This window comes from Haliotis rubra, unplaced genomic scaffold, assembly GCF_003918875.1.
Source record: "Haliotis rubra isolate DU_JTF1 unplaced genomic scaffold, ASM391887v1 Scf397, whole genome shotgun sequence".
In the NCBI taxonomy this organism is placed as follows: Eukaryota; Metazoa; Mollusca; class Gastropoda; order Lepetellida; family Haliotidae; genus Haliotis; species Haliotis rubra.
The window spans coordinates 22,252-45,534 of NW_025767076.1; the positions used below are offsets into that span (position 1 = coordinate 22,252).

The following is a 23,283-nucleotide window of genomic DNA, read 5'->3' on the forward strand; positions in this document are numbered from 1 at the left end:
CCACACAGTGACTGTGAATAACACCACGAATGAGCAAGCGATGGATGCACACATTCACAAATAAAACTAGTTCATAAACAATAACAGCTTTAGCATGACACACAATATGTAGTCCATGAGAGAGATAGTAAAACATGACGTCAGTAAGTGGATTCCCGATTAGACTTAATGTATTGTTCTTGTGGAATATGTGACTGCAGCGAATGTGTGAGGCGGTGCTAACAACACCAGCAGTTGCTATCCTGCTCGAGAAACAACATTGAAAACCGTAATTACAGAGCGTATCAACTAAGGTCTACATTTACGTATCATACAAACTGAATCAATAACAGAAGATGTAATTGAGAGAACTCGACATTGTCCATGACAATTGTGATATGGATCACAGCAAATATTTAGTTATTCTTCTATCCTGTTCATTTTTTCAAATTTTCAGTTGTTATTCGTCATTAGTATCATGATAGCAAAAGTAATTCCAATCACAACTCCCATAAACAGCAGAAGCAGCGTGTTGTTCAGGGCACGACTGGCTGACATAAATTTCTTCTCTTTCCCACAGCAGATCATCGAAAACGGTTTTCTGAATGAACGTTTCTGAATCGCAACATCAGCAGTATTCTGGTTGGATGAAACATGACATGCAGCGTTGATTTCCTTGGCAACAGAGCCTCGGTAATGGCACAGCAATACAAGAACTGTACTGGCGACTGACATAGCATTCAGCAGAACCATCGACGTCAGGTAGATGACCAGCAGTGGTGGTTTCTCCGACGATGCAGGAATCTGTTCAGTGATGAAGCTCATGAAGACTGCCAGTGACAACAACGCCGACAGTGAGAAGGACAACTTCTCCCCAGACTCTACAGGGACGAGGAACACCATCATACTGAGGATGGAGATGGTGACGATGGGGATGACGATGTTTAAGATGGCAAACAATGGTTTTCTCACAACCTTAAACATGACACTAATTCTGCTGTAACGATGTGGAGCAATGTTGATTTGATCACTTGTCAGCATAGCCCAGTCCACAGTCCACTCAGCATCCTTGTAGTTTCCAATTGTCGTCACTTGTTTTGAAACCGGACGGAATGTGAGTTCTTCAGCAAAATAATCTAATGCGTTTAGACGGATGTTACAAGTCTGACTATCAAACGGAAAATTAGTCATGTCAAAGTTACAAAGGTTGAGAAATACCCAGGAACACGAACCACAACTGATCCGTTTTTGTACAACACACGCCTCGTTGTTGTCTCCATAACATCTTGGTTTCCAACACCGTCTTCATTGAGAATACTTGGAGTCCAAATCTCTCCTTGCTTCGGATGATAGTGTCTCAAATCTCCAAAGTCAGCAGATTTCCACATGAGAAAGTAGTCCTTCCAAGTAAGGTACAGCATTCCTCGGATGGAGAACTCCTTTTGTGTGTTGTCAATGTGATGGATCCTCATGAATTGGAAATTGACATCCACGACAAGAGGATGGGACTGGTTTAGTAACGGCCTTACGTCTGGGGTGTAGTTGGTGAATAGGTGATGCCGTAGACGATGTAAGTCGTCCAGGCTAGCAGAGAATGTCGATTGTCTGGTTGCAACTATGAGCCAGGAAATCAGATGAACTAGAGACATTGTTCCAGAGCACCCTACTTACATAGCAGGCCGTTCTCTCCGATGCACTGTTAGTCTGTACTTGATGTAACGATAGAAACACCCTTCAATGCAGAAGACCTATCACTGATTAGAAGAGTATTATTTAATTGGTTGGATACTGCCTTATATGGTAAATGTCTGGTATATCTGAAGGTATTTCGATGTAATTGGCTTGCGACTGCTTGTGTACACTAGCTCCTAGTTCGACCAGATTGTCTTCTGTATTCGCTTTGTGTTCTTCAATAAACATGATATTACTTAATACTGACTGCCTCTATATCGATTGACAAATCAACGCTACATGTGTTTTAAACAGAGACAAAAGCTGAAGTGAGTTGCAATCAAAACATCAGAAAAATGTCATAATGCCATTTCGCAATGTAACCTGACAACCTGGCTAAACGTATGTTGATGAGATTAGAGTGGTAAACTGATGGTCGAAGGTACAACCGTGAAAATTACCTAGTGCACTGACCAAAGCATTCAGTAGAGAAGCGGACGGGTTGGTATCTTTTGAGTGCGATCTGGATACTTGAGGTTTGGCACTATAATCGGGACTCTTAATAATCCAGCATATCATTAAGTTGTTTTGAAAAAGAACTGTTAACTATGTTGACAATAATGTACTTTCCACCAGGTCGATACAATTGATCCATCTGTGCAGAGGGCGTGTATGCAAACAATCTGCAACGTCTCACAATAGTGTGTAGAATTGTTACACAATGACTAGATTGTTTTATAGGCAAACACATTTCATGCACAGAAGTATATGGATCAATGCCCTTTTCACCCGCAGAGCACCACTGTTTTCCTGGTTTTGAAAAGTGCTGTTTTAAGCACATGTCGAGAAGGAGTCATGAAATAAAAACATGTTAAGAAAAACGCATAAGCCTTTCAGGATTGCATATATCTATAACAAATTTGAGTAAAAACCAAAGTTTCTGTTTATTGATTAATGCTCTAACAATCAGCTTTCTATTCTGTCTTCATCTGACTACAGGCAGAGCAAATCATCATAACTCTTTTGTTTCCAGAGATGTTTAACTTCACCCCTGCTTGTGGTTAAAATCACTACCCCAGCTACGTGTCAGTTTGGTAGCACATCTCATCCTTCATCTCCAAGTCACGCAAATCTTTACTCCTCATGAATTCTAATTGTCAGGAGGTAATGATTTGAAGGTTGCACTCTTTGAGCTGAATGTTTGCTTTTTTTAAGGCCACACTGTTTGCATGAGTTTGGTCACATTCTTTCAGATTCTTCAACCAGAACCAGTTTGGATGATTATTTCTTGAAATGAAATGTTTCCCATACAGATATAACCTGAACTGACACACTGCTTCAACAATGATCTTTAGTTGTTAACGCGTGGCAAAAGTCCTTCCCTAATTTGAATACAGATCTGTTACAGAAGGCTTTCCATTTGCCCCCATATTGCAGTTGGGACAGGCCTTGACTCGGTCCCATTGATGCTATGGCCGAGGTTGTCATGGATACGATATGACATGATAAGGCTGATATTGAGTCACATTTTGTTACTGAGCTCTGAAGTTATCGAACTCACCCACATCAACCAGTACACTTTCTATATGTCCAGCCACAACCAACAGATCCAACAAGCCCTGCAGACTACATGCTTCGGTAATCCTGTCAGTATCAGCAAAGAAATTCAACGCCTTAAACGATTTCATTCCCTTAATGACCATGCCTAACATCTAGTGGATAAACCATTCGGGAAACCCAGCAAAATGATCCCATTTCCAAAACCAAACCAAAACGTCACCAGTCCTGGTCACCATTCCATGCCGAGGTCTTATCGGTCTCCAGATCAGCAGACATTCCAACGTAAATGTGACCAGACACTTTAGAAACATCTCACATGCAAATGGTTAAGGTTCCACCAAGTCCAGTCCGCAGCCTAGGGGATGTGCGTATGAGACAATTACCGCCAGTATGGCCACAACTATCGGAGATGACAACAACGCAGCTTCTTGGTAAACGGTTCTGTTTGACACCGGATGCAGGGCAAACAGAGAGGCGAGCAATGCTATATGATGTTCAACTAATTACAGTGATACTGGCGTGAGCTCTTCTTTATTTTCCATTAACTTTTACCTTTATGAGCTGGTTGCCTGTGAATTTTCTTATGCTGCACCATGGATCATCAATCGAAACAACTAGGTAGCGTTCCTGCCGCTTTGTCACAAGATCTCTGTCTGACACCGGTGACTGTGCATTGATCCCTTTGTGTCACCATTTCTCTTGAGGACATCCCTTTGGATCTTATGCGGGTGTTGAGCCGAGCGACAGCTAAAGAGGGGTTCCTAGGGGTTCCTGGCGCAAGAGCTCTTGTTCAAGCTCCTGTATGGCCCTCTCTGCCACAGGGTTCTTGTTAACGTTCTTGGATCATCCAACCTCAACAGCTAATCTGTGACGCCGTAAGAGATCATCTTTGCCTAGAGCAGTGAAACCAGGGGCTGGATCAACACGTACCACAGAGGGTGGGCCATCCAGAGTTCTACGTTCGAGGCACAATTTGAGCAGAGCGTCTCGCAAATTAAGATTTCTTTCGTCCTCCACATGGTATGCAGTAACACACTCGCGTACCACAAGTATGAGTATTTCAAGTAATATCACTGCATGGGACACCAGAAATGAGCATCACACATCATACCCATATGGGGAATCGAACCCAGGTTTTCGGTGTGACAGGCGAATGCTTTAAGCACTAGGCTACCCCACCGCCCCGTATTGTTTGAGTCTTGTTAGGAGAATAACTCCTCAGAATAACTTATCAGTGCACAGATGTTGTGTTAACGGTTTTGAAGTTTAACATAGGAATAGGAATGCCCGTTGGTTTTTGCAGAAGACACTAATTTTGTCTGTGTCCTCACATCAAAATAACCTAGTTTCATTCCTACTCACATTTCATTTTTGTGCGCAAAGGACTGATTTACATTCACTGCAACCAGTCGAAGATGCTATATGGTCACTTTGACAGCTGGAGCATTTCAAAGGCTGAGCATATGTATTACTGTCATGGTCAGTTTCACCACATCTGAAACAAGTAACCTTACCATTCAGTTGATGTCATTTGAAACAGCGAGTAGGTCGTGGGAAGTAGAGGTCTACTGGCATGTGGTAACAACCAACCTTAACACAACCTTGTAGAGCAGTTATCTCGAAAGTCATGTGATATGTGTTGGATGGAAACGTCCCTTCTTTGGGATGTGTAAATAGTTTGGCTTAACTGTCACGGATTAGGCCCTTATTGAAATTTACTGGGTCTTGTGTGCCAAGCAGCTAACAGGGATATCAGCTATGTTAGTTTAAGAAGTCAAATTGATTTATACTGAACCGCAAAATAAACGCAAGTTTCGAAAAAATGAAATCTGATGAAGGTAAGCTTTCATGTTAATGGAACATTCATGATAAAGTGACGTAATGATCCCAGATGAGATGATGTCATGCAATTTGACGTCCAAACGAAACATTCGCACAAACACACCAACAGTGCAGCGAAACCATAATTTTATCACGTGCATCGACGGTTATGGCTGAAAAGCATGCATTTCACTCTGAGGTATCCTTTATAAAGGTGTGTGTCAAAAAACAGTTCAGTATTGACGCTAGGAGGTGTACACGCCACACAAACGATGCCTAGACTAACGACTGAGCAGAGGGGAATGACCATTGCAAAGGTACACGGAGGTAGCACTGCAACTGCTGTAGCTAGACAATTGGGCTGTCATCTTACCACCATTACACGACTTCCTCAACGTCATCAGTAAAGCGGGTTGCTGCTGATCGTCCCCGTACCGGACTGCAACGAGTGACAACTCATGCACAAGATCGGTTCATCCGGGTCACTCATCTAAGGAACCGAACTGAACCAGTAACAGTAACAGCAGCCTTAGTTCTTGGGTCAAGGGGAGCAGTGCCAAGCGAAACGATTAGGCGCCGTCTTCGGGCTGCTGGAATCGACTGCCGAAGGCCATATGTGGGGCCAATTTTGGCACGTCAACAACGCCAGCGACGTTTCCCCTCACACAGCAAGGGTGTCGATGGATTATCTGGCTCAGAACAACATTAACGTCTCTTTCCCCGGATATGGCTCCCATTGAACATTCTGGGACGAAATTGGACGGAGGATTGCTGCAGGTAGACAGCCACTCACACTTTCACAATTGGAATAGAGATTGGTGTTTGAGCGGAACCAGTTACATCAGGCATTCTTTCAGACTCTAGTGAACTCAATGAGGCCACGTTGCACGGCCTGTGTGCAAGCTCAAGGTGGCTATACGCGCTACTAAAGAGACTGTCACTTTTCGCGTTCAGGGGTATCTCCATTTGACGGACTGTGATCAATTTGAACTTATTGCAATTCAATGTCAACAGCATCTTTTAGCTGTTACATTGACAGTGTTTTCTATAGGATAAATGATTAGACATAATTTGGGTTGTCTTCTATTAAAAAACTTGACAAAAAGCCAGACTTGCGTTTCTTTTCCTGTTCAGTATATTTTGCTTTCCTATAACCTTCTCTCAGAGAGCTCCCAATCGTTAGTTTTTAACATCCTCCGTTTGACCAGCTTTACTTTTAAAAACATTTTCTAGAAAAAAAACCTTTCACATTAGCTTCCAAGACAGGGAACCGCTGCCAGGTGTCCGTTTCAGAACCAAATACTCTTGTCACAATCATCACGGGATTCCAGTTCAGAATTTGAGTGTTGTCGTTTGGTTTGTTTTGATTTGATTTCCCATGATAAAACAGAATGTGGTTCAGCAAACCTGTTCCCTACCCACCATGGAGCGCCAACAGGGGCAATGTTATACATGAGCGTCATTCCAACAAGCTATACTGGGATGATTTACTGAGATAGAAAGGACTACCTAGACTAACCCATGAGCCTCCGCTTTCTGGATAATTAACTCAACTACCTTTTGGAACAGAAGACCTTATCCATATCTTAAGCCATATCTTAAAACTTTATACACAGGGATTGACATGACCAGCCGATTTTGCCATCTGTCAAGGGTCGAGGCGGTGAATTTGGCAAAGGAACGCGATTCCTGGAACTAGTGCCCTCAACCACCAGAATCACGTCCTCCACCAACACAGTGGCATAACCACGACAAAGAGCTCTCCCAATTCGGTCGCCTCTCACCACCAGCAATTGGGAGCTGATGACCTATTCTATCCCCGTTCCGCACAGGAGTACAGTCCTTGAGATAGAATATGTCCTCAGTAACATAGTCATGGCATGGTATATGACGAAATGAAAGATTGTTTGTCAAAGAAGGCGTGAGGCGATTACACAAACAACAGATGTTTCTGACCCAGAATCCTTTATTCACACTATATCTGGAGGATATATCTGCAATATTTCCGAATATATCTGTACACAACAAATCAATTATGAGGAGCATCATCTGAGATCCATGTTAAAATATGGAAATATCCGAAATCTATTTACGAAGTCAGTTGTTATTCGTCATTCGTGTCATGATACCAATAGTAAGTCCTATTACAAGTGTCATAAAAAGAAGAAGCAGTGTGTTGTTCAAGGCGCGGCTGCCTGACTTATACTTCATCTCTTTCCCACAGCAAATCAGTGAAATCAGATTTCTGAAAAAAGCATTCTCCATCACAACATCAGAAGTGTTCTGGTTAGATAAACCGTTATGTGCTCTGGTTTCCTTGGCAACATAGCCTCGGTGATGACACAGCAAGACGAAAACTGTACTGACGACTGACAGAGCATTTAGCAGAACCGTCGACGTCAGGTAGATGACCAGTAGTGGCGGTTTCTCCGACGATGCAGGAATCTGTTCAGTGATGAAGCTCATGAAGACTGCCAGTCACAAGAACGCCGGTAATGAGAAGGACAGCTTCTCTCCAGACTCCACGGGAATCAGGAACACCGTCATGCTGAGGACGGAGATGGTGACGATGGGGATGACGATGTTCAAGATGGCAAACAAAGGCTTTCTGGCAACCTGGAACATGACACTAATTCTGCTGTAGCTATGTGAAGGAACGATGATTTGACCATTTGTAATTGTAGCCCAGACCACAGTCCATTCAGCATCTTTGTTGTTTCCGATGATCGTCACTTGTTTTGAGACAGGACGGAATGTGACTTCTTCAGCAAAATAATCTAAGGAATTCATTTGAATTATACAAGTCTTACTGTCAAATGGGAAATACGTCATCTCAAAATTACAAAAAAGTTGAGAAATACCCAGGAACACGAACCACAACTGATCCATTTTTGTACAGCATACACCTATTTATCGTCTCCATAGCGTCTTGATCTTCAATACCGTCTTCATTCAGAATGCCTGGAGTCCAAACCTCTCCCTTCTTTGGATGATAGTGTCTCAAACCACCAAAATCAGCTGATTTCCACGCGAGGAATTCGTCCTTCCAAGCCAGGAACAATATTCCACGGATGGAGAACTCCTTTTGTGTGTTGTCAATGCGATGGATCCTTAAGAACTGGAAACTGACATCCACAAGTAAAGAATGTGACTGGTTTAGTAATGTCCTTACGTCTGAGTTGTAGTTGGTGAATAGGTGATGGCGCAGACGATGTAAGTCATTAATGGTGGCAGAGAATGTCGATTGTCTGGTTGAAACAATCAGCAATGAAATCATTTGGACTAGAGACATGGTTCCAGAGTACCCTACACACTTAGTAGGCCGTTCACTCTGTTAGTCTGAATAATAGAAACACCCCCGTTTAGGCAATGCAGAAGCGTCCGATCTCCCGTGGGTTGGAGAAGTAGTATTTAATTGGTTCTGTGCTGCCTTATATAATATGTTAAATGGGTGGTATATTTTAAGGTATTTCGATGTAACTGGATTTCTGTATCTTGTTTAAACGTCCATCTAATTCGACGATACTGTCTTCTCTACACACTTTGTGTTCTAGAACAATAAACATGGCATTATGTGACTTAGTGGCCTCTATATTGATTTACAAATCTAAAGGTACACTAGACAAAGCCGAAGTGGATTGAAATCAAAACAGCAGCACATAATTGTGATAATGTCAGGTCTGTAAGCTGACTTCCTGGCAAACAGTACGCGAAGGTAAACAGATGGACAAAGTTGCGTCCGGGGGAAAGAGTGCATGGGTCCAAATCATGGGAATGGTGTAGAGCGAATTGCTTGAGATCTTCTGAATGTAAACTGACATTGTATTTGTCACAGCACGCGGGACTTAGTGATATCCTAAAATATCAACAAATCATTTTTCGAAAGAAAAGTATTAACTGTGTTGACAATAATTCATTTCCAACCTGGTCAATATGTATTGATCAGACCGTGCTGGAGACGTGTACATAAACAATACTGAGTCACAAGGAGATACAACATGTGCTACATCTCACAAAGCAATGAGCAATGATAAGATTGTTTCCTAGCACGGAGCAAAACATATCAGTGTAAAGAGCAAACGTATTTTGTGCAGCGAAGACTATGAAGCCATGTGTACCCAAGGGCCCTAGAGTTTTGTAGGTTATGAGAATTGCCAACTTAAACACACTTCAAAAGTGTTACTTGTTGATTCCGAAGCTGAAACTAAATGTGATCCGGTAATCAGTCCGTAAATGAACTGGATGTGAAACCACAAGATATGGGTGTAATAGGTATGATTACAAATTAATGCAAATCACTACAAAGGTTAAGATAAAGACTCAAGAAGATTCCCCTACCCATTGGGTCAGAATATACTTGAAAGGCACACAGGGTTGTAGTACCTTGTAGTACTTACCAAACCTCTGTCTGAAAACAACACAGCAGGTACAGAGAAATACATTTGGAACATTGTCGCACAAATTATAACACTGCCACATGACGCAATAAGCCCATTATCCTTGCATTAAGGTCCCCGGCAAGATTGGTATACTTCCGTCGGTGTTCCTCAACAATAAGGCTTGGTAAATCATCACTGTCTATCTTCTTGTTAGCTGGTGAATTTTCAGGTAATATATAGGTAAATATCAAAACACAGCCAGAGTCTCATGATAAAGACGATGTTTTAAATAAACATCATCATAAAATCCCCTCTCTCACCAGTGGGAGGGCATGAAAAGGGCCATCAATTATGCCAAGCTTTTGCATCTTCGGGCGAACACAATTCTGTGCACGAAAAGAAATATGAAAATTCATCTGAACGTCTGACAAATACCCAGGAAAAAGCCATTAGGTAAAACTGTTTACAAAGTCTTTTGACCTGAGATGTCGAGTTATCATATTTTCGTACTCTTTCTATATTCCACTAGAGAAAGCCAAAGGTTGGGAAGTGGCCGTCACATCATTTTCCAGCGTTATCAACATTGAGAGTTGCCTCCCCTAAAGAAGTGAAGTGTTAGTATATGTTGCTTCCCTGTCCAAAAAACATCCTTCAGTGGACGATCGAGACAAGAGGGCATTGCATCACCCTGTGATACGCTACCTGCGCACGCCTTCACATCACCATGAAGAACAGAAGCAGTGTGTTGTTCAAGGCACGGCTGACTGACATATATTTCTTCTCTTTCTCACAGTAGATCGGGGACATGAGTTTTCTCGGTGAAGGTTTCAAAATCACAGCATTAGAAGTATTCGGACTGGATATAGTTATACATGTTCTGTTTTCCTCGGCAACATAACCTCGGTGATGGCAAAGCAAGACGAAACCTGTTCTGACGACTGAAAGAGCATTATGAGCAAAATGATCTTAGGAGTTTGTTTGGATTTCATAAATGATAGCGCTTCAGTGCAAAATCAGGTGATTTGCACGTGAGGAAGTCGCCCTTCCAAGCAAGGGACATTATTCCCTGGAAGGAGAATGTTTGCGTATTTTCAATATGAACTGTAAATCGGAGGTGGAGTTGGCGAATAGGTGATGACGTAAGCGATGTAGGTCACCCATGCCGGCAGAAGATGTTGATTGTCTTGGTTTAAAATAAGGTTCAGAAGAACCAGACTCGAGACATGTTTCCAGGTTATCACATCATACTGTCGCCACACCTTGCATTATGCAGTTCTCTGACGCAATGTTTGCCTATATATGTGGGGTTAATGGAGGCACCTTCACTATACAGAAGAGTCTCGAGTACCATTGATTAGAGTGATATCATAAGGCAAATGTAAATGGTAAATCCGTATAATTAGCTACCTGTTACCTATGTAAACTTCCACCCAGTTTCATCTGACTCTATTCGCGTTCTGGAACAATGAACATGGTATTGCTTACCATTGACTTGATAGACTCTATATTGATTTACACCAAAATGTGTACCCAGCGCAAAGGCTAAAGGCAACGTGGGCTGAAATACAAAGAGCAGCAAATAGATGTCACAATGCCAGATTTCAGCATCACCTGACAACCTGGCAAACAGTACATTGTTGAGGCTAGAGTATAAAACTGATGGTTGCATCCTATGGAAACAGAGCATTGACTGTGGTTAGAGAACCATGCATCACATTGTCCAGTGTGGTAGTGAACGGTGTACCGCGTGTGGCTTTGTGTCTTCTGAATGTGAACTGAATACTTGTATACTTTCTTTTGAGATCGCATTTGCAAAATATTCAACCATGCAGATATTTTGAATGTGCCTGGTTCAATCAAAGAATAAAACAGTGACCATATGCACAACACTAACATAAATTGAACCAATATTGTTCCGTATTAGTAGATAGATGATGGCCTTTCCACTTTTAATTCCCCACTCACTGACTGGATATTCATTGTACCTCGTGGCTTCCTCTACATCTTTAGTATTAGTGTATGTCACTGTTCGATTAATACTTCCTCTCTTTGTAGCTGTTTTCCCACCATTACTTCATTTTGTCTAACGTCCTTAAGAGCGGGGGTGAATACATACGTTGATACGAGAATTAAAGTTCAATAAGCAGACCAATCGCTTTAAACCTAATTGATAATCCAAAACCCACTATCGGTTTAATGATGTATTAACGCTTGGACAATAGCCACTCTAATACCGTTATAATAAATTAACCGATAAATTCTCAAATACGACCAATCACATCGCATAATTAACAGTTGGAAACCAATAAAACAAAAGCAATTAGGATTAACGTAAGCAAGTGGCATGTCTCACAGGTGAGTATAAACAAGTTAAGAACTTGAGGTAAACAGACGTTCAAAATACAGATTGATCAATTAAATCTACACACGTATAACTTTCGACGATGTCAGTCTAAAGGCTTGATAGACATGCATCGGAGCGTACAAATTGATGAGATAATAATGCATCTTTAGTCCTTACTCAGTCACTGACTTGACAGTTTCCTCCTGGTCTCCTTGGCAAGGAAGGACAAGAATTATCCATGTCCAACTTCTTTTTTACGACAGGGGGTTACCGTTACCAGGCAAGTGGTGTTCATAGTATATTGAGATACAAATATGCAAATATGACCAAGTGTTTTAACAGCTGATTGGATTTTCGTTTCAACAGATAAAGAAGCCCGTTAACTACACAGTGGGTAAGATGGAGTAAAACGCGAACTGATGATGCCTGTACTATAAACAAATCATTGATAACTCATGCGAATCTTTGTTATTTAATACAACGGTTCAGTATATATAACATCCGTAACCATTAGTGTGTAATACGTTTATTGGTAACAGTATTGTACACACATCAAAAAGCTTTGACAAACCACACAGTGACTGTGAATAACACCACGAATGAGCAAGCGAGGGATACACACATTCACAGATGAAACTAGTTCATAAACAACAACAGCTTTAGCATGACACACAATTGTGTAGTCCATGAGAGAGATAGTAAAACATGTCAGTATGCTATCCTGCTCCAGACTCGAGCAACAACATTGCAAACCGTAATTACAGAGCGCATCAACTAAGGATGTAACAGAAGATGTAATTGAGAGAACTCGACATTGTCAATGACAATCGTGATATGGATCACAGCAAATACTTCTATCTATCCTGTTCATTTTTTCAAATTGTCAGTTGTTATTCGTCATTAGTGTCATTATAGCAAAAGTAATTCCAATCACAACTCCCATAAACAGCAGAAGCAGCGTGTTGTTCAGGGCACGACTGGCTGACATAAATTTCTTCTCTTTCCCACAGCAGATCATCGAAAACGGTTTTCTGAATGAACGTTTCTGAATCGCAACATCAGCAGTATTCTGGTTGGATATAACATGACATGCAGATTTGTTTTCCTTGGCAACAGAGCCTCGGTAATGGCACAGCAATACAAGAACTGCAGTGACGACTGACATAGCATTCAGCAGAACCATCGATGTTAGGTAGATGACCAGGAGTGGTGGTTTCTCTGATGATGCAGGAATCTGTTCAGTGATGAAGCTCATGAAGACTGCCAGTGACAACAACGCTGACAGTGAGAAGGACAACTTCTCCCCAGACTCTACGGGGACGAGGAACACCATCATGCTGAGGATGGAGATGGTGACGATGGGGATCACGATGTTCAAGATGGCAAACAATGGTTTTCTCACAACTTTAAACATGACACTAATTCTGCTGTAGCGATGTGGAGCAATGTTGATTTGATCACTTGTCAGTATAGCCCAGTCCACAGTCCACTCAGCATCCTTGTAGTTTCCAATGGTCGTCACTTGTTTTGAAACCGGACGGAATGTGAGTTCTTCAGCAAAATAATCTAATGCGTTAAGACGGATGTTACAAGTCTGACTATCAAACGGAAAATTAGTCATGTCAAAGTTACAAAAGGTTGAGAAATACCCAGGAACATGAACCGCAACTGATCCGTTTTTGTACAACACACGCCTTGTTATTGTCTCCATAACATCTTGGTTTCCAACACCGTCTTCATTGAGAATACTTGGAGTCCAAATCTCTCCTTGCTTCGGATGATAGTGTCTCAAATCTCCAAAGTCAGCAGATTTCCACATGAGAAAGTAGTCCTTCCAAGTAAGGGACAGTATTCCCCGGATGGAGAACTCCTTTTGTGTGTTGTCAATGTGATGGATCCTCATGAATTGGAAATTGACATCCACGACAAGAGGATGGGACTGGTTTAGTAACGGCCTTACGTCTGGGGTGTAGTTGGTGAAAAGGTGATGCCGTAGACGATGTAAGTCGTCCAGGCTAGCAGAGAATGTCGATTGTCTGGTTGCAACTATGAGCCAGGAAATCAGATGAACTAGAGACATTGTTCCAGAGCATCCTACCCGCAGGCCGTTCTCTCCGACGCACTGTTAGTCTGTACTTGATGGAACGATAGAAACACCTTTCAATGCAGAAGACCTATCACTGATTAGAAGAGTATTATTTAATTGGTTGGATACTGCCTTATATGGTAAATGTCTGGTATATCTGAAGGTATTTCGATGTAATTGGCTTGCGACTGCTTGTGTAAACTAGCTCCTAGTTCGACCAGATTGTCTTCTGTATTCGCTTTGTGTTCTTCAATAAACATGATATTACTTAATACTGACTGCCTCTATATCGATTGACAAATCAACGCTACATGTGTTCTAAACAGAGACAAAAGCTGAAGTGAGTTGCAATCAAAACATCAGAAAAATGTCATAATGCCATATCGCAATGTAACCTGACAACCTGGCTAAACGTATGTTGATGAGATTAGAGTGGTAAACTGATGGTCGAAGGTACAACCGTGAAAAATACCCAGTGCATTAACCATGAATAGCAAACCATACAGTAGAGTAGCGGACGGTTTGGTATTTTTTAATGCGATCTGAATACTTGAAGTTTGGCACTATAATCGGGACTCTTAATAATCCAGCATATCATTAAGTTGTTTTGAAAAAAGAACTGTTAACTATGTTGACAATAATGTACTTTCCACCAGGTCGATACAAATTGATCCATCTGTGCAGAGGGCGTGTATGTAAACAATCTGCAACGTCTCACAATAGTGAGTAAAAATGTTACACAATGACTAGATTGTTTTATAGGCAAACACATTTCATGCACAGAAGTATATGGATCAATGCCCTTTTCACCCGCAGAGCACCACTGTTTTTCCTGGTTCTGAAAAGTGCTGTTTTAAGCACATTTCGAGAAGGAGTCATGAAATAAAAGACATGTTAAGAAAACGCATAAGCCTTTCAGGATGGCATATATCTATAACAAGTTTGAGCAAAAACCAAAGTTTCTGGGGTTTTTCTATTCTGTCCTCATCTGACTACAGGCAAACCAAATCGTCATAACTCTTTTGTTTCCAAAGATATGTAACTTCACCTCATTAATTCTAATTGTCAGGAGTAAGTGAGTAAATGAGTGAGTTAAAATTTAAAGTCACATCAGCAATAATACACACATATATTAATATATACAACCCTGTCAACGAAGGACAGTAAAATTACTAGATTTTCACAAAAAGAGTTCAGACTGGCTAGCATATATCTTTAAAAGTAGAGGAACTAAGTCAACTTAGTAAACATTCGCACATACCGTTTGAACCTTTACCTCAAAAACTTGATCGAACACTAAGTCCCGTCTCGCGTTTGATTGGACGGTCATAGAGAGAGAGAGAGAGAGAGAGAGAGAGAGAGAGAGAGAGAGAGAGAGGATAAGGACACAGAGAGGGAGTGAGGGAGATAGTGAGGGAGAGGGAGGGAGGAGAGAGAATGATGCTTTATGCACATGACAAACGTTCATGGTAAAGATGAAAAGAAATATTTGGTTATTTGCATATTTTAACATATATTACCTATTTGCCAAGTTAGATCTTAGTCGTCATTCGTGTCATGATACCGATAGTGAGTGCTATCACAACTCCCATAAACAGCAGAAGCAGCGTGTTGTTCAAGGCACGGCTGGCTGACAAATATTTGTTCTCTTTCCCACAGCAGATCATGGAAATGAGTTTTCTGAAATAAGGTTTCTCCACCACGGTAGTATTCTGGTTGGATGAAACATGACACGCAGCGTTGATTTCCTTGGCAACAGAGCCTCGGTAATGGAATAGCAACACAAGTACTGTACTGGCGACTGACATAGCATTCAGCAGAACCATCGACGTCAGGTAGATGACCAGCAGTGGTGGTTTCTCCGACGATGCAGGAATCTGTTCAGTAATGAAGCTCATGAAGACTGCCAGTGACAACAACGCCGACAGTGAGAAGGACAACTTCTCCCCAGACTCCACGGGGACGAGGAACACCATCATGCTGAGGACGGAGATGGTGACGATTGGGATCACGATGTTCAAGATGGCAAACAAAGACTTTCTGGCTACCTTGAACATGACACGAACTCTGTTATAGTAATGTGGAGCAATGTTGATTTGATCACTTGTCATCGTAGCCCAGACCACTGTCCACTCAGCATCTTTGTAGTTTCCAGTTTTTGTCACCTGTTTAGAAACAGGACGGAATTCCAGCTCTTCAGCAAAATAATTTAAGGAGTTCAGTTTGATGTTACAAGACTGACTATCAAACGGGAAATAGGTCATGTCAAAATTACAGAAGGTTGAGAAATACCCAGGAACATGAACCACAACTGATCCGTTTTTGTACAGCACGCGCCTTGTTATCGTCTCCATAGCCTTTTGGTCTTCAACGCCATCTTCACTGAGAATGCATGGAGTCCAAATTTCCCCCTTCTTTGGGTGATAATGTCCCAGACCTCCAAAATCAGCTGATTTCCAAGAGAGGAAGTCGTCCTTCCAGGCAAGGGACAGTATTCCCCGAATGGAGAACTCTTTTTTTGTATTGTCAATACGATGGATCCTCATGAATCGGAAATTGACATCCACAAGTAGAGACTGTGACTGGTTTGACGATGGCCTTACATCTGAGGTGTAGTTGTTAAATAGGTGATGACGTAGGCGATGTACGTCGTCAAGGCTGGCAGAGAATGTTGATTGTCTGGTTGAAACAATAAGCAAAGAAATCAGATGGATTAGAGACATGGTTCCAGAGTACTCCAAAACACTCGTCACACCGGTACCGTGTATTGTGCTGTTCGCTGTCACTGACGCACTGCTAGTCTCTAGTTTAGGTGATAATGAAGACAACTCAATATGGAAAAGAGTCAAAGGTACCATTGATTGAGAGGTACTATTTGATTGGTTGGATGCTGCCATGAGGTAAATATGAGGTACATTTCAAGGTAAGTCTGCGTAACTGGCTAATTGCTACTTGTGTAAACCTTCGTCTGGTGCTGTAGTAAAACAATGAGATGGCGTTTGCCAATAGTGACTGTATAGCCTCTGTACCGATTTACACTGATTGCCCTTTTCCTAAAATGTTAATTAACACCTGATTTACCATAATCAAGAAAAAGCAAATGTTAATTTGGTGAAATCAAAACAACAGCAGGTGATTCAATGACGTTGTGTAAGGTCTCGCTGTTACCTGACGATCTGGCAAACAGCACATCGGTGAGATTAGAGCGGGTAAACTGATGGTTGAAGTTTCATATTTGGGAAACAGTGCGCTGCCGACCAAAAGCAAACATTTCAGCACACTGTGCAGAAAGGTTGGGAAAGGGGTAGGGTTTTTTAAATGTGAACTGATTACGAGCACTTGGGACTACTATCTGGAATGTTAATGATCTAGGATAATGAACATTAAACGCTTTGGAAAGGGGAAGTGGAGCTCTATTGACAAAGACGCCTGTTCTACAGGGATAATATCTACTGACTTAACTGTGCGAGAGCCACGAGTATAAACGACACAAGGACATACAACATGTCTGTCTGACTGACTGACTGACTGACTGAGTTTGGTTTTACGCCGCTTTTAGCAATATTCCAGCAACATCACGGCGGGGGACACCAGAAATGGGCTTCACACATTGTGCCCATGTGGGGATTCGAACCCGGGTCTTCGGCGTGACGAGCCAACGCTTTAACCATTAGGCTACCCCACCGCCCCCATACAACATGTACTGCATCGTACAAACTGGAGCAAATGTTTCACACTGATGATGCTGTTTCACATCACAGCGTCAACGTTCAGAACAATTTTACCAACATTTTATCTTTTGAAGCCCTTTAGATCTCCGTGGCAACATACTTATTCACGGGTTACCCGATTAGTCAGCTGCCCATCAGTCAGACAGAGAAGTAGGTATTAATAAGTTCAAACCAATATCTAACTGGAACCATCTATCACTGGAACCCACTCAATGCAGTCTCATCTCGTACTTGTAAAGTAAATGTAGACTGTTCTTTTGAGCCGCGAACCACGACAGTTAAGGCCGTTTTAGACAGCTCTAGAAGTAAGTTCTGCTTTTAGCTGTGTGAGATACTGATTCGGAGCCAACAATTGGGTCAGCTAGTTACACTATGTTCTTTTAGAGAGTGGTATATATACTTATTCCATCACCACATTAGGCATCCACTATTTTAACCAGCGTGTTATGATTCTACCACTTCGATAACCATGTTATACAGCCACTGATCAACGTGTTAGACATTCACTACTACAATCACCGTGTTAGACATTCACTACTACGATCACCGTGTTAGACATTCACTACTACGATCACTGTGTTAGACATTCGCTACTACGATCACTGTGTTAGACATTCGCTACTACGATCACTGTGTTAGACATTCGCTACTACAATCACCGTGTTAGACATTCGCTACTACAATCACCGTGTTAGACATTCGCTACTACAATCACCGTGTTAGACATTCGCTACTACAATCACCGTGTTAGACATTCGCTACTACAATCACCGTGTTAGACATTCGCTACTACAATCACCGTGTTAGACATTCACTACTACAATCACCGTGTTAGACATTCGCTACTACAATCACCGTGTTAGACATTCACTACTACAATCACCGTGTTAGACATTCGCTACTACAATCACCGTGTTAGACATTCGCTACTACAATCACTGTGTTAGACATTCGCTACTACAATCACCGTGTTAGACATTCGCTACTACAATCACCGTGTTAGACATTCGCTACTACAATCACCGTGTTAGACATTCGCTACTACAATCACTGTGTTAGACATTCGCTACTACAATCACCGTGTTAGACATTCGCTACTACAATCACCGTGTTAGACATTCGCTACTACAATCACTGTGTTAGACATTCGCTACTACAATCACTGTGTTAGACATTCGCTACTACAATCACCGTGTTAGACATTCACTACTACAATCACCGTGTTAGACATTCGCTACTACAATCACTGTGTTAGACATTCGCTACTACAATCACCGTGTTAGACATTCGCTACTACAATCACTGTGTGTTAGACATTCAATCACCGCTACTACAATCACCGTGTTAGACATTCGCTACTACAATCACTGTGTTAGACATTCGCTACTACAATCACCGTGTTAGACATTCGCTACTACAATCACCGTGTTAGACATTCGCTACTACAATCACCGTGTTAGACATTCGCTACTACAATCACCGTGTTAGACATTCGCTACTACAATCACCGTGTTAGACATTCGCTACTACAATCACCGTGTTAGACATTCACTACTACAATCACCGTTAGACATTCACTACTACAATCACCGTGTTAGACATTCGCTACTACAATCACCGTGTTAGACATTCGCTACTACAATCACTGTGTTAGACATTCGCTACTACAATCACTGTGTTAGACATTCGCTACTACAATCACCGTGTTAGACATTCGCTACTACAATCACTGTGTTAGACATTCGCTACTACAATCACCGTGTTAGACATTCGCTACTACAATCACCGTGTTAGACATTCGCTACTACAATCACCGTGTTAGACATTCACTACTACAATCACACCGTGTTAGACATTCGCTACTACAGATCACAATCACCGTGTTAGACATTCGCTACTACAATCACCGTGTTAGACATTCGCTACTACAATCACCGTGTTAGACATTCGCTACTACAATCACCGTGTTAGACATTCGCTACTACAATCACCGTGTTAGACATTCGCTACTACAATCACTGTGTTAGACATTCACTACTACAATCATTCATACTACAATCACCGTGTTAGACATTCGCTACTACAATCACCGTGTTAGACATTCGCTACTACAATCACCGTGTTAGACATTCACTACTACAATCACCGTGTTAGACATTCGCTACTACAATCACCGTGTTAGACATTCGCTACTACAATCACCGTGTTAGACATTCGCTACTACAATCACCGTGTTAGACATTCGCTACTACAATCACCGTGTTAGACATTCGCTACTACAATCACCGTGTTAGACATTCGCTACTACAATCACCGTGTTAGACATTCGCTACTACAATCACTGTGTTAGACATTCGCTACTACAATCACCGTGTTAGACATTCGCTACTACAATCACCGTGTTAGACATTCACTACTACAATCACCGTGTTAGACATTCGCTACTACAATCACCGTGTTAGACATTCACTACTACAATCACACCGTGTTAGACATTCGCTACTACAATCACCGTGTTAGACATTCGCTACTACAATCACCGTGTTGCTACTACAATCACTGTGTTAGACATTCGCTACTACAATCACCGTGTTACAATCACCGTGTTAGACATTCGCTACTACAATCACCGTGTTAGACATTCGCTACTACAATCACCGTGTTAGACATTCGCTACTACAATCACCGTGTTAGACATTCGCTACAATCACTGTGTTAGACATTCACTACAATCACCGTGTTAGACATTCGCTACTACAATCACCGTGTTAGACATTCGCTACTACAATCACTGTGTTAGACATTCGCTACTACAATCACCGTGTTAGACATTCACTACAATCACCGTGTTAGACATTCGCTACTACAATCACCGTGTTAGACATTCGCTACTACAATCACCGTGTTAGACATTCACTACTACAATCACCGTGTTAGACATTCTACTACTACAATCACCGTGTTAGACATTCGCTACTACAATCACTGTGTTAGACATTCGCTACTACAATCACCGTGTTAGACATTCACTACTACAATCACCGTGTTAGACATTCGCTACTACAATCACTGTGTTAGACATTCGCTACTACTACTACCGTGTTAGACACTACAATCACCGTGTTAGACATTCGCTACTACAATCATCGTGTTAGACATTCGCTACTACAATCACCGTGTTAGACATTCGCTACTACAATCACCGTGTTAGACATTCGCTACTACAATCACCGTGTTAGACATTCGCTACTACAATCACCGTGTTAGACATTCGCTACTACAATCACCGTGTTAGACATTCGCTACTACAATCACCGTGTTAGACATTCACTACAATCACCGTGTTAGACATTCACTACTACACCATGTGTAGACATTCACTACTACGATCACCGTGTTAGACATTCACTACTACAATCAACGTGTTAGACAGTCGCTACTACGATCACTTAGTAATTAAATTGTCAATAGTACATAGTTAGGAAGATGAGGGAATATACAATATTCCAATTAAATAAAGCTATTGTGTTGAATGTATTAATTGTATGAGTGATAAAACTGAATTTTGTTTTTGGGAGGAATGTCTGTATTAAATATAATAAAATAATCTACCATTTATAGTTCTAACTGTGACACTATGATATAAGATCCTACAATCATCTTACATGGAAAGTTTGTATTGGCCAAGTGCTCCCTATATCTCAGTGCAGCCACTGGTGGAGTGATTCCTGGTAGACCTCCATTCTGCCCATCATGCCTTCCAAACCCATCATGCCTATCTGTGGGTGGTAAAGGAATGTTCCTGTCCTTGCATATGTTGTGAAGGACAGCACATGCTATGATCACCTGAAATATGGAATAATTTAGATACAAAAGTCAGTATAGACATGGCCATGCAGTATACATTTTGAGATGATGAACTACTGTATTGTCTTTTACATATTTTCAATGGCATCAGTAAATAGAAGTTCATGACAACTAGTGTTGGGAATGGTTAAAATCTCATAATTGATGATTGGTTCATTACTACCGATCAATCATCGAAAATAATTGGTTAGCGTCATTTATGAAATTTGTTAATGCACATAAAAATAAGGAAAAAACCATGTAGTTCTTTTGGATTTTTTTTGGCAAAATTTCATATCTTTAAACGATGACTAGTATGTTAAGAACATAATTTTCTTGGAATCTTTAAGATAAATTCAATCATGACTTGAAACGAGCTTGTAGTGCTTACGAAATATAACAGACAAAAACAACCATGTGAAAAATATTGTTAGTGAAAACAAGTGTTCCAGAATTGTTTGTGTTCGATTATGAGAAATTATGATCGATTGCTTGGTCGTTTAGTCACTACGACCAATCACTACGACCAATCTTCGATTATTTCAATTAATCGGACCACCACTAATGACAACCCATATCAAATTCGTGGTATATAGTTATATATAATATAGTTACATATTTTCAGTGATTCATACATCTTGCAAAATTGTAATTTGTTAATCATATTGTTGCCATTTAGCTTTGTTACCTTGTCAATGTATTTGTATTATTTATGTGGCAAGTAAACAGTGCTAAAGAAATAACTGTTGTTGATTATATTTTTCTTACCTTGCAAGCCTTATCAGGTTGTAACCTGATTTCCCCATGAAGAACAGGAAATCTGCACTTGAATTGGCCAATGGCCCTTTCAAAACTGCTCCTTGTTCTTTTATGCGATCTGGGTTATGAATTAAAATATCATAGAGTAACCTGTACATAAATCTCCAGCACAGTAAACAATAAACAACAGTCTGTGTTGTCATTGTAAACTCCACTTATTCAGTAAATAACTGAAAAATAAATAATAATACAGTAACAGTTACATAGATTATTTAGGTGGTTTATGATGTTTTAAGAAAATAATTTCTAGTAATATCCAGCATAGTCAAAAAGTCTACAACCTGATTACAGAATTCGTATTTTATGAAAACTGTATTTTGCTTCTGTTATCCAGACTAAATGTAATAACGTTTGTGATATATAATGTGTAATGAGTACGATTGCGCAATGTTTATTCGAGGTAAATACAAGGGACACCACTCTATGTTGCTGATCACAATCGGCAACTTTACACGGAAGTTTACATACCTGTTGTAGTTTGTTTGTGGTCCTGCCAATGGTCTTAGGAAAGGGGTTAGAAGCCACTTCTTACAGGGGTAACCACTGTCACCGAAAAGGTGACATCCGATGGGGACAACATTCCGGAAGAACAACTGGTAGAGACCGCTGTTGGTCAATATGCGTGAATCGTGTGCAGATGCCAACCCTTACGCTGTGGGTGTAATTATTACGATTTTGACCATTTAATTACGCCATTACACTTAATCTGCGAAAAATACGCTTTTCTACTCGTTTTAAGAAAATCAATAAAGTGGAAACAATTTCACAAGGATGTGTTTCGTAACGCACCGGTACAGGGGTTCAGAAATGGTCTTACTCTTAGCATCGCGCTCATTCCAATTAACTTGTAAGGAATTAAAGTATTTTGTGTCTCATGACCAACAATTTTCGATGTATGGAGCTTCATAATGATTGGTCACGTGTATTTCTGTCTAGAATATTTCCTGTTCATGTGAATTAACCTTTTTACAAGTAATTTTTAAAGTTATCACCTTTCACTAAGTATTTTTTCAAGTATTACACTTTTGTGGTCCAAATTACACTTTT

At 41.0% G+C, this 23,283-nt stretch overlaps 1 long non-coding RNA gene across 2 annotated transcripts; it reads right to left on the reverse strand.

Moving 5' to 3' along the window:
- On the reverse strand, window positions 1-22,861 carry LOC124286965. Of its 2 annotated transcripts, none has more exons than XR_006901157.1 (5): window positions 22,705-22,861; window positions 22,186-22,294; window positions 21,237-21,417; window positions 3,853-3,857; window positions 1-11 (listed from the first exon to the last, which is right to left on the reverse strand). It is a non-coding gene; the product is annotated as an uncharacterized LOC124286965 (long non-coding RNA). The 2 variants fall into 2 exon arrangements; XR_006901158.1 differs by lacking the exons at window positions 1-11; window positions 3,853-3,857 and adding exons at window positions 12,325-12,335; window positions 17,867-17,870.
- Between the last annotated feature and the right edge of the window lie 422 nt (window positions 22,862-23,283).